Below are 8,781 nucleotides of genomic sequence, written 5' to 3'. Positions count from 1 at the left end.
GAGGGTTATTCTTGTTCGCTACTGAGCAACAGTTTGAAATCTGTGGTTTGAGGCCCATCTCCTTTTAGTAGCCTGGGCTAATTAGTCAGGAAAAAGAAGACTCCTGATGATGTTGTGTGCAATCTTGTTCATAGATTTTTGATTCTGTTATTTCTTTAGAACTTTTAAAAAATTATCTGTATCAGAATATATTCCAAGAGTGGGTAGTGTATATTCTGTTCTGGGAACAGTGTAACCTCAGGCTTCAGATAATTTGTTTTGAGTACTGGAAAATTTTGTTTTCCCTTTTTCTTCTAAAGCCTGCTCTGAGAAGGATAATAAATTGAGATATTTATTCTCAGGAATTTTACATTAAATTTTCCCTATGTTGACTACTTACTCTCTCACTCAATCTGTTTCTTTCCAGATTGAGAGTAATCAGGAAAAATAGTAACAAATTTTTTTCTACTCATATACTTCCCCCTTATAGCTTCTGTGGGAACTGGTTGGTAGCTTAGAAGCCATTCAAAATAAAGCCATCTGAAGAAAAATTGCTACTAAACAAGTTCTTGCCATTTCGCAGTCATAGTTATTAAAAAAAAAAAAAGTGCCCTTAAGATTGCCTAGACATCTATTTATGGATTTATCCTTAATCAACCATCTTTTCCATTTGCTACAATGAGTACTGTAAGTATTCACTATTATTTTTAAATTTAAGATCTATAATTCCCACCCTTTGCAAGATGGTCCTGCATCCTGTTTCACTGATGATGATAGCAATCAGACGAGACACTTTTAACTTCTTTGACACTAACTTACCTGCATCTACAACACACTTTCTTCCTGTATTCCTTATGCCAACAGCACTGCTTAAGGTCTCTTTCTTCACCTGCACCTGGAGTTCATGTTTTCTTATCTCTTCAAGGAAACTGATTTGAAACTTATCTTTTTCTTTTTTTACTTTCATCTCATTTGCCAGTGTTAATCATTTTATTGAATCAGCATTGAATTATTTCAGTGATTCTCATCTTTAAATGCATAACCCTCTCTTTTATCACTCCCACCTGGACCATCCTCCTCTCCATATGTTCAGTACAAATCTTTGAAACAATCGTCTAAACTTATAGCTTTTATTAAGTCTACCTCCTGTCTTAATTCAATAAATCATTAAGCAGTTTTAATGTGATATCAGAAATACTTCTTAAATCCATCTGATTTTTGACATTTTGGGCAATTGTAATACAATGGTATTTGTCATTGGATATCTAAACACATCTAAACACAGAAAAGGTAGAATAAAAATATTGTATTAAAAGATTAAAAATGGTACACCCGTATGGACACTTACCATGAATGGAGCTTGCAGAACTGGAAGTTTCTCTGGGTGAGTCAGCGAGTGAGTGATGTGTGAATGTAAAGACGTACATTACTGTACACTACTGTAGATTTTATAAACATGGTATAATTAGGTTACAATAAATTTATTTTAACAGCTAAGTAAATGCACTGTGGTAAGACAGCCACAATATCAATAGACAATAGGAATTTTTCAGTTCCATTATAAACTTATAGGACCATTGTTGTATGCACAGTCCGTTATTGACCCAAATGTTGACATGTGGCATGTGACCGTATTATCAAGGCAATGAAAATGGACTCCAAAAATACAAATCTATTAGCGTGTCTTCTCTTTTTAATGGTTCATTAACTTCCTATTTCCCTTAAATGGAATTCCATTCTTTAACATGATAAACACAGCCCTATATTATCTGTTTTGTAGACTTCTCTAGCCTTAGCTTCTTGTCATTTACCTTTGGCACATTACACATGAGCTCTATAATAAATATTTTCCAGTGCTTTCTAAATACAATGTATCTTATTTCCATTCTGACACACTCTTCTTTTTTCTCTTCTAGAACAAAAGTGCCTACTGGCAGACCTATTCCTCTTTAGTAAAGGTGAGTTAAAAGTTACATCCTAAAGGCATTTTTTCCCTCATTATTAAAATATAGGTTTTTGCCTTGTTTTTAATGATATCTAAATTTTCTCTCCCATAACTTTCATTACACCTTATTGTTATGACTTCTATAATGCCCATTTTTTTCTATGAACTATAAATTAAAGGCAAAAATGATTCTCTTTTCTCTAGTATATATCAATAGCTACCACAATTACTGAACCCTAATATATGTTTTTATAATTAAAGAGAAAAGAGAAAGTGGTTATGGGTCTAAAAAGAATGTTGATTGTATTTTCTGACATTACTGTGAGTGTGGGAGAAATAATTAGCTTCAATTTAGAGGGTTTGAATGGAAATGGCATCCTCAAAAAAACAATAGCCAAAATTTTGTAAACATTTGGAAAAGAAAATTAAGGATAAAATTATCAAAGAATGTAGAAAATTCCTAAAGCATGGAGCAAAATTATAAATAGTAGAATTAAAAAAAAAGATCAAGAGAAATGAAAGTGGAAGAATGATTCAGAGGAGAAGAAATGGTGAAGAATATGAATGACTGCAGAGTCTTGGAATATTTTATCCTAAGTATTCCCTGCTTTACTTTTCTATTTTCAGATACACACACACACACACACACACACCCAAAAAAAAATTTGGTTTAAAAAACTCTTTGGCTAGCAAAAATCTGATTCCTTCCTCATAGTTTAAATTTTAATTCTTTGGAATTACATTTCTTTAGGGTTTTTGGGGTGACCATCTAGCTTACTTGAATTTAGATACTTATAATAATTTATAAGGTTTAACGAGCTAATAATTCTTTATCATATTTGCAATTTAATAACTGTCAATATTTATCCCAATAGTACAGTGCATATAAATTTTTCTGAAGGTCTACAAACTAAAGATATCAGGGGTAGAATTTTTTTCCTGGTCTTTCTTCATTCACAGTGCAGGCAGGAGTCTTTTGTGGCTACACATAAGGTTGACCTTGCACAGAAGGAACATAAACAAAATTAAGTGGCTATTTAGGAAGGTACTTTTTTTCCAACCACCATAGTTTCTACAGGTCAGTATTTAAGAAGTGTCCACTAATTTCCTCTGGCCATTTCACTAAGCCAGTTCCATATTTAACACAGCACATTCAAAAATTCAATACAAAGTTTAACTCTCTCCTTTCTTTGATGGAAAGGTAAAGCAGATGAATGGTGAATTTTTGGAAGGCAGAGAGAGAATTATGCTTTAAGTTTGAATAATATGCTGCCGTATTCAATCAGTCCCCCAAACTCCAAGTGAGACTGAGGTGAGTAATGGGGTGGGGAGCAGGGTAGAGCTTCCTTCCACACAGGTGACTTCGTGAGCATGGAGGGAAAATTGAACTTACTCATGCTTGGAACCAGATGATGAATACCTGAGAAGAAAGCCTCTGCATGGTGTTTATTTTCCATCTTATGCCAATCTTAAAAATTTTCCAGTTCATGTTCTTAGGATGTTCACAGGTGCTGAAATTACTGCAATTGACAGTCTTTACTATTCTTGGGGAATAAATCTTACCAAATTATGGAGAATATAGTCCAGTTATTAATATTAGCATATTAATGCAATCAGACCGACTCTAAGGAAAACTGAGAGATATGAAATGAATATATTTCACATGACCTTTCCTTTTAATAATCATAGGGGAATATTTGTGAGAATGCTTGTATGTAATTTCTAAGTCCTATATAAATGCACGATCACAGAGAAAAAAAATCCTATCTTTTCTCTCAATTATTCAAAGTTTTTTGAATTTTATGTATTTCTGTATATATGTATTTTATGTATGTATTTATAAGTGCAGTTAAGTGTTTAGAAGATACAGGATAACATTTTGACCTGAATTTTTAGGAAAAGTACTCCGTATTCTAGTAAACCTATTTAAGTAATCAACTTTTTAAATTACTTTTTATTCTAATCACTATATACACACATTACATCTACCTTCATATGTATGTATCTGTTATTCATTCATCCACACACACAAACACACTCATCGTCATCATCATCATGAAATTCTAGTCCCAAACATAGCCCTTGTTAACATTTTGATGTTTAAACTTTCAAATCCTTTTCAATTTAAAATATTTATACCTTTCAAACTTTCAAATGTGTCTTAGATCTCTTTAGAAACTTACTTTTAAACATCTCCTGATTGTATAATTTTAATAACTCCTTAGATATCACTTTTAAAATGTATTCTATAGTCATATCACAATATATTTAATCAATCCAATGTTATAAATTTATACCCTTATCAATTTTTTCAGAATTATAAACTTTGCAATTATACATTTATTTGTGCTAATAAATAAATTTGAGGAAAGGTTCTCAATTATTTTCTTAGGAAATTAATTGAAAAGTGTTTGGCACATTATACTAACTTGCCCTCTAAAAACATAACTTTTGTTTGTACTTTCAACAGCATTATGTGAGATTGCTAAGTTCCTGTCAGAAATTGGCTATTACCAAAACATATACATGAATACACAAAAACAAACATCACTATATTGTTGAAATTTTACCTTTCAGTAAAATTGCTGTTTTAATTTGTATATCTGTTGATGCTAGTAATATAAACTATTTCCTCATCGTTAATTGTATATCATGAAAAAATATCTTTATATTTCTATTATTAATTTATTTTAAATACTTATATTTGTTATCTACTCTTTGATTTCTAGACATTCATTCCAAATTCACTGTTTGCCTTTGGGTTTTGTGAAATTATTTTCTAAATATTTTTTTTACTTTTTTTTTTTTTTTTTTGAGACAGAGTCTCTCTCTGTTCCCTGGGCTAGAGTGCCATGGCATCAGCCTAGCTCACAGCAACCTCAAACTCCTGGGCTCAAGCAATCCTCCTGCCTCAGCCTCCTGAGTAGCTGGGACTACAGGCATGCACCACCATGCCCGGCTAATTTTTTTTCTATATGTATTTTTATTTGGCCAGATAATTAATTTCTATTTTTAGTAGAGACGGGGTCTTGCTCTTGCTCAGGCTGGTCTCGAACTCCTGACCTTGAGCAATCCTCGCACCTTGGCCTCCCAGAGTGCTGGGATTATAGGCGTGAGCCACTGTACCTGGCCTTTTTTACTTTTATGTAAATAAATGTTTTACCTTTTCCTCTTTCTGCTTGACCTTTAGGATTTTTTCCCACTGAAAGACACATTGATATTAAATAAATCACTAATAAGTCCATTTATATTTTCTCAAAGTTCCACTAGGTAAACAATGATCACCATTGGTGCTCACATAATTCCCTTTATAGTATAAATTAAGATATTTACAGAAATGTCAGATACTTGTGAAGGATATGAACATATTGCAACTTAAAGAGTCAGATGGCAGTGAAGGTTAATACAACCCTATGATAGATATCATCATCTAAAAGAGGAACCTATTATTGTTTTTGAGGCATAACAACAGGATCTAGCATCCAAAAAGATCAGTTGTTCTAAACAACAGTGTGGTTGCGACCATATTAATCTATTTTCTCTCATCTTACCTTACTAAAGTTATGTACCCAGATAAAAAAATTACATAAGGATTGATGAACCGAAAGACTCAGCACAGTGCTAATAATCCAACCACTTGATTATTGTAACCAAGAGTAGGGATTGCTCTCTTTCCAACTTTAAAAGAAATAGATATCTAAGAATTTATTTAGGCAAGAAATGGATGTCTGACTCACCTTTACCAGGCTTGGTGGTAGTTCTGTTATTATTTTTGGTATAATCATCAGAATAAGTGGCCTCAAAATTATAGTTTTACTTGCTCACATATCAACTGATTATTTGTTGGCACATGTAAGAGATATTATAAAGTTATTTACAAAAATAGTTTGAGAAGTATATTGTGCAAGGAACTTTGATTTCAAATCAGGTAGACTGAGACTCCAAGTCAACTCATAGCAGATAAAATCAATGCCTTTCAGGTAATATATATTTGATAATACATTTATCCAGATTTTTAAAAGCTGTACTTTAAAGTAGGATGAGAACCAGGAACAGTCGTGTAATAAAAGTAAATATGGGAAATTTCTGAGGACATAAGTTGTGTTTAAGTGGTCTAGCGTGCAAGTGAGAAGAGGACTGATCTTTGTCCGTTGAATTTGACAGTTTCTAAGAAAGACTAAGTACAATCAGTCCCAGCTTACTATGATCCAACCTATAATTCTTCAACTTTACAATGGTGCCCATACAAGCATTGTGTTTTTCACTTTCATTGCAATATTCAATAAATTATAGGAGATATTAAATATTTTATTATAAAATATGCTTTGTGTTAGAAGATTTTGTCCAACTGTATGCTAATATAAGTGTTCTAAACTATTCTAAGGTAAGTTAGGGTGATCTATGATGTTCAGTAGGTTAGGGTAGTCAATGCATTTGGGTTTTGGGGGATTTTTTTTATAAGGAACATTTATTTCTGTATCATTTTATTAGTCTCTCTAAAATGTTTTTCTTTCTTTTGCTATGTAAAAAAAGATTTAGCAGGCAAATGTAATAGCAAACAACACATTTTGCCCTGTTTTTCATCTGGGTCAGATTGGAACTCACACACCTAAAGAAAACAATGTTATAAAATAACAAAAGAACAGTAAAAATATAGGTACTCCCTGTGGAAATACCATTTCTTCTACTTTTTTCATAATCCTTTTTCCATATAAGAAGACACAGGAGTAAGAGACAATATTGTTCATAAGAGAGAGATTTGATAAAGAATGGGTGCAATTAATAGACTCAGATTTGGAAATTTTATATGACAATACTTTAAAATAGAACTTATGCTTATGTTAGACCTACAGAATTTTAAGTAGAAATCCCAGATGAACAATGGGAGGCTGAAAATTGAATCTAGTATTTTCACTATAGTATTTTCAACTTACAGTGGATTATTAAGGGCATAACCCCGTTGTAATTTGAGGAGCATTTATACATTATCCCAATGCAGGCATCAGAGACAGTGAAAACATATGGCATATAAATCCAGATGTCCCTTATATAAAAAGATAAAACAATATTAAGGCTGAAGCTATATGATAATAAGTGGGTGAAAAGAGAATCAAAGGGGGCATTATCCATTAATGAATGCCATCGTGCACATGTACTTAATCACAAGGCATGGAAATTCTAAGGAATTGTCTGTATTCCAGACTTAGTCGTCTTCTGCTCTACTGTGAAGTATTTGTCCAGTTTACTCTTGGTAGTCTGGATTAATCACCCGAACTGGCACAGTAACTCCCTTCTTTGCCTGTTTTTTTTTTTTTTTTCAGAGGCATGGGGAGCCCTAACTGGTTGGGAGGAAGACTTAACTTTCAGTCCAGTAGAATCATTGTTCTGTCTCCTGGTGGAAGCATTCCCCTCTTTGTAACTAAGACCTCTAGGTCAGTAGACCATGAAGTCACAGAAACAGGAAGCAAAATTTTTTCTAGTGGGTCACTAGTGGTAACAGTGAGTGGTGCTACTGCCATTCACACCCTTTGATCCCTAGACCCTTGAATCATGGCTATAGCAGAAACAATGCCATGTATTAGATGCTGAGTCAGAGCATATGTAGCCTTCTGGGGAAGCTTGCCCTAGCCCTGCATGATATTGCCACCTCGCTGGTGCTGTAACTAAACATTCAATAGGCCTTCCACTGTTCTATCAAGCCAGTTGCTTCTGGATGGTGGAGTACGTGGTAAAGCAAGTGAATTCCATGAGTATGGGCCCACTGCAAGACTTCATTTGCTATGTAGTGAGTTGCTTGCTGTGTGGAATTCCCTAATGGTGGATAAGGCATTCTGTATGTTCACAGGTGGTAGTTTTCGCAGAAGCATTGCATGCAGGGAAGGCAAATCCATATCCAAAGGAAGTATTTATTCCAGTAAGAACAAAATGCTGCCTTTTCCATGGTGGAAGCAGTGCAAAGCAATCAACCTACTGTCAGGCTAACCAGCCAGGGAAATGGTGCCATATCAGGGACTCAAAGTTGGTCTCTGCTGCTGGAAGGTAATGAACTCAACCATGGCTGTTGCCAGGTTTGCCTGTGGGAGTCGAAGTCCATGTTGCTGAGCCCATGCATAATCTCCATATCTCCCACTAAGACCATTTGTTCATGAGCCCGTTTTTTATAACAGAGGTGGTTGAGGGAAAAATCTAACCAGTACCCACTGAATGGACCATGCTATCCCCTTTATTATTAAAATCCTTCCCCACTGAGGTTACCCTTTGGTGAATATTCACACGGGACAAATGTCTTCATCTTTCTTTCTTTCTTTCTTTCTTTCTTTCTTTCTTTCTTTCTTTCTTTCTTTCTTTCTTTCTTTCTTTCTTTCTTTCCTTCCTTCCTTCCTTCCTTCCTTCCTTCCTTCCTTCCTTCCTTCCTTCCCTCCCTCCCTCCCTTCCTTCCTTCCTTTCTTTCTTTCTTTCTTTTCACCCATTCAGAGAGGTCTATCTGCACACCTCTTCTCCATATCTTCTTGTCACTAGGTTAGATAGAAGTAATGTTCCAGTCAAGCCATTGGCCCCAACCCATGAAACAGTATATAATCATATGCTTGGTTATTTCTCTTCCAAGCAAAGTGAACATCCAGTGACGAATATCAAATGAAAAATGAACAAATAAATAAATAAAAGTCTTTAAAAAAGGGGGCTTTGAGTAAATAAATTATTGCATTCTCATATAAAGGCTTATTATTTCTCAATTAAAATCATTTTTAAATAAATATTGTACATACCTACATATATTAAATATGTTTATCATTTTTACTTGTGTTTTTAACATTCCTGCCAACTTTATATTTCAATTACCAATGAGAAGTGTAAAA

The sequence above is a fragment of the Lemur catta genome, unplaced genomic scaffold (genome assembly GCF_020740605.2).
Source record: "Lemur catta isolate mLemCat1 unplaced genomic scaffold, mLemCat1.pri scaffold_66_ctg1, whole genome shotgun sequence".
Lineage (NCBI taxonomy): Eukaryota > Metazoa > Chordata > Mammalia > Primates > Lemuridae > Lemur > Lemur catta.
The sequence above is the reverse complement of the archived record's forward strand: the minus strand, read 5'-3'. Positions refer to the sequence as shown.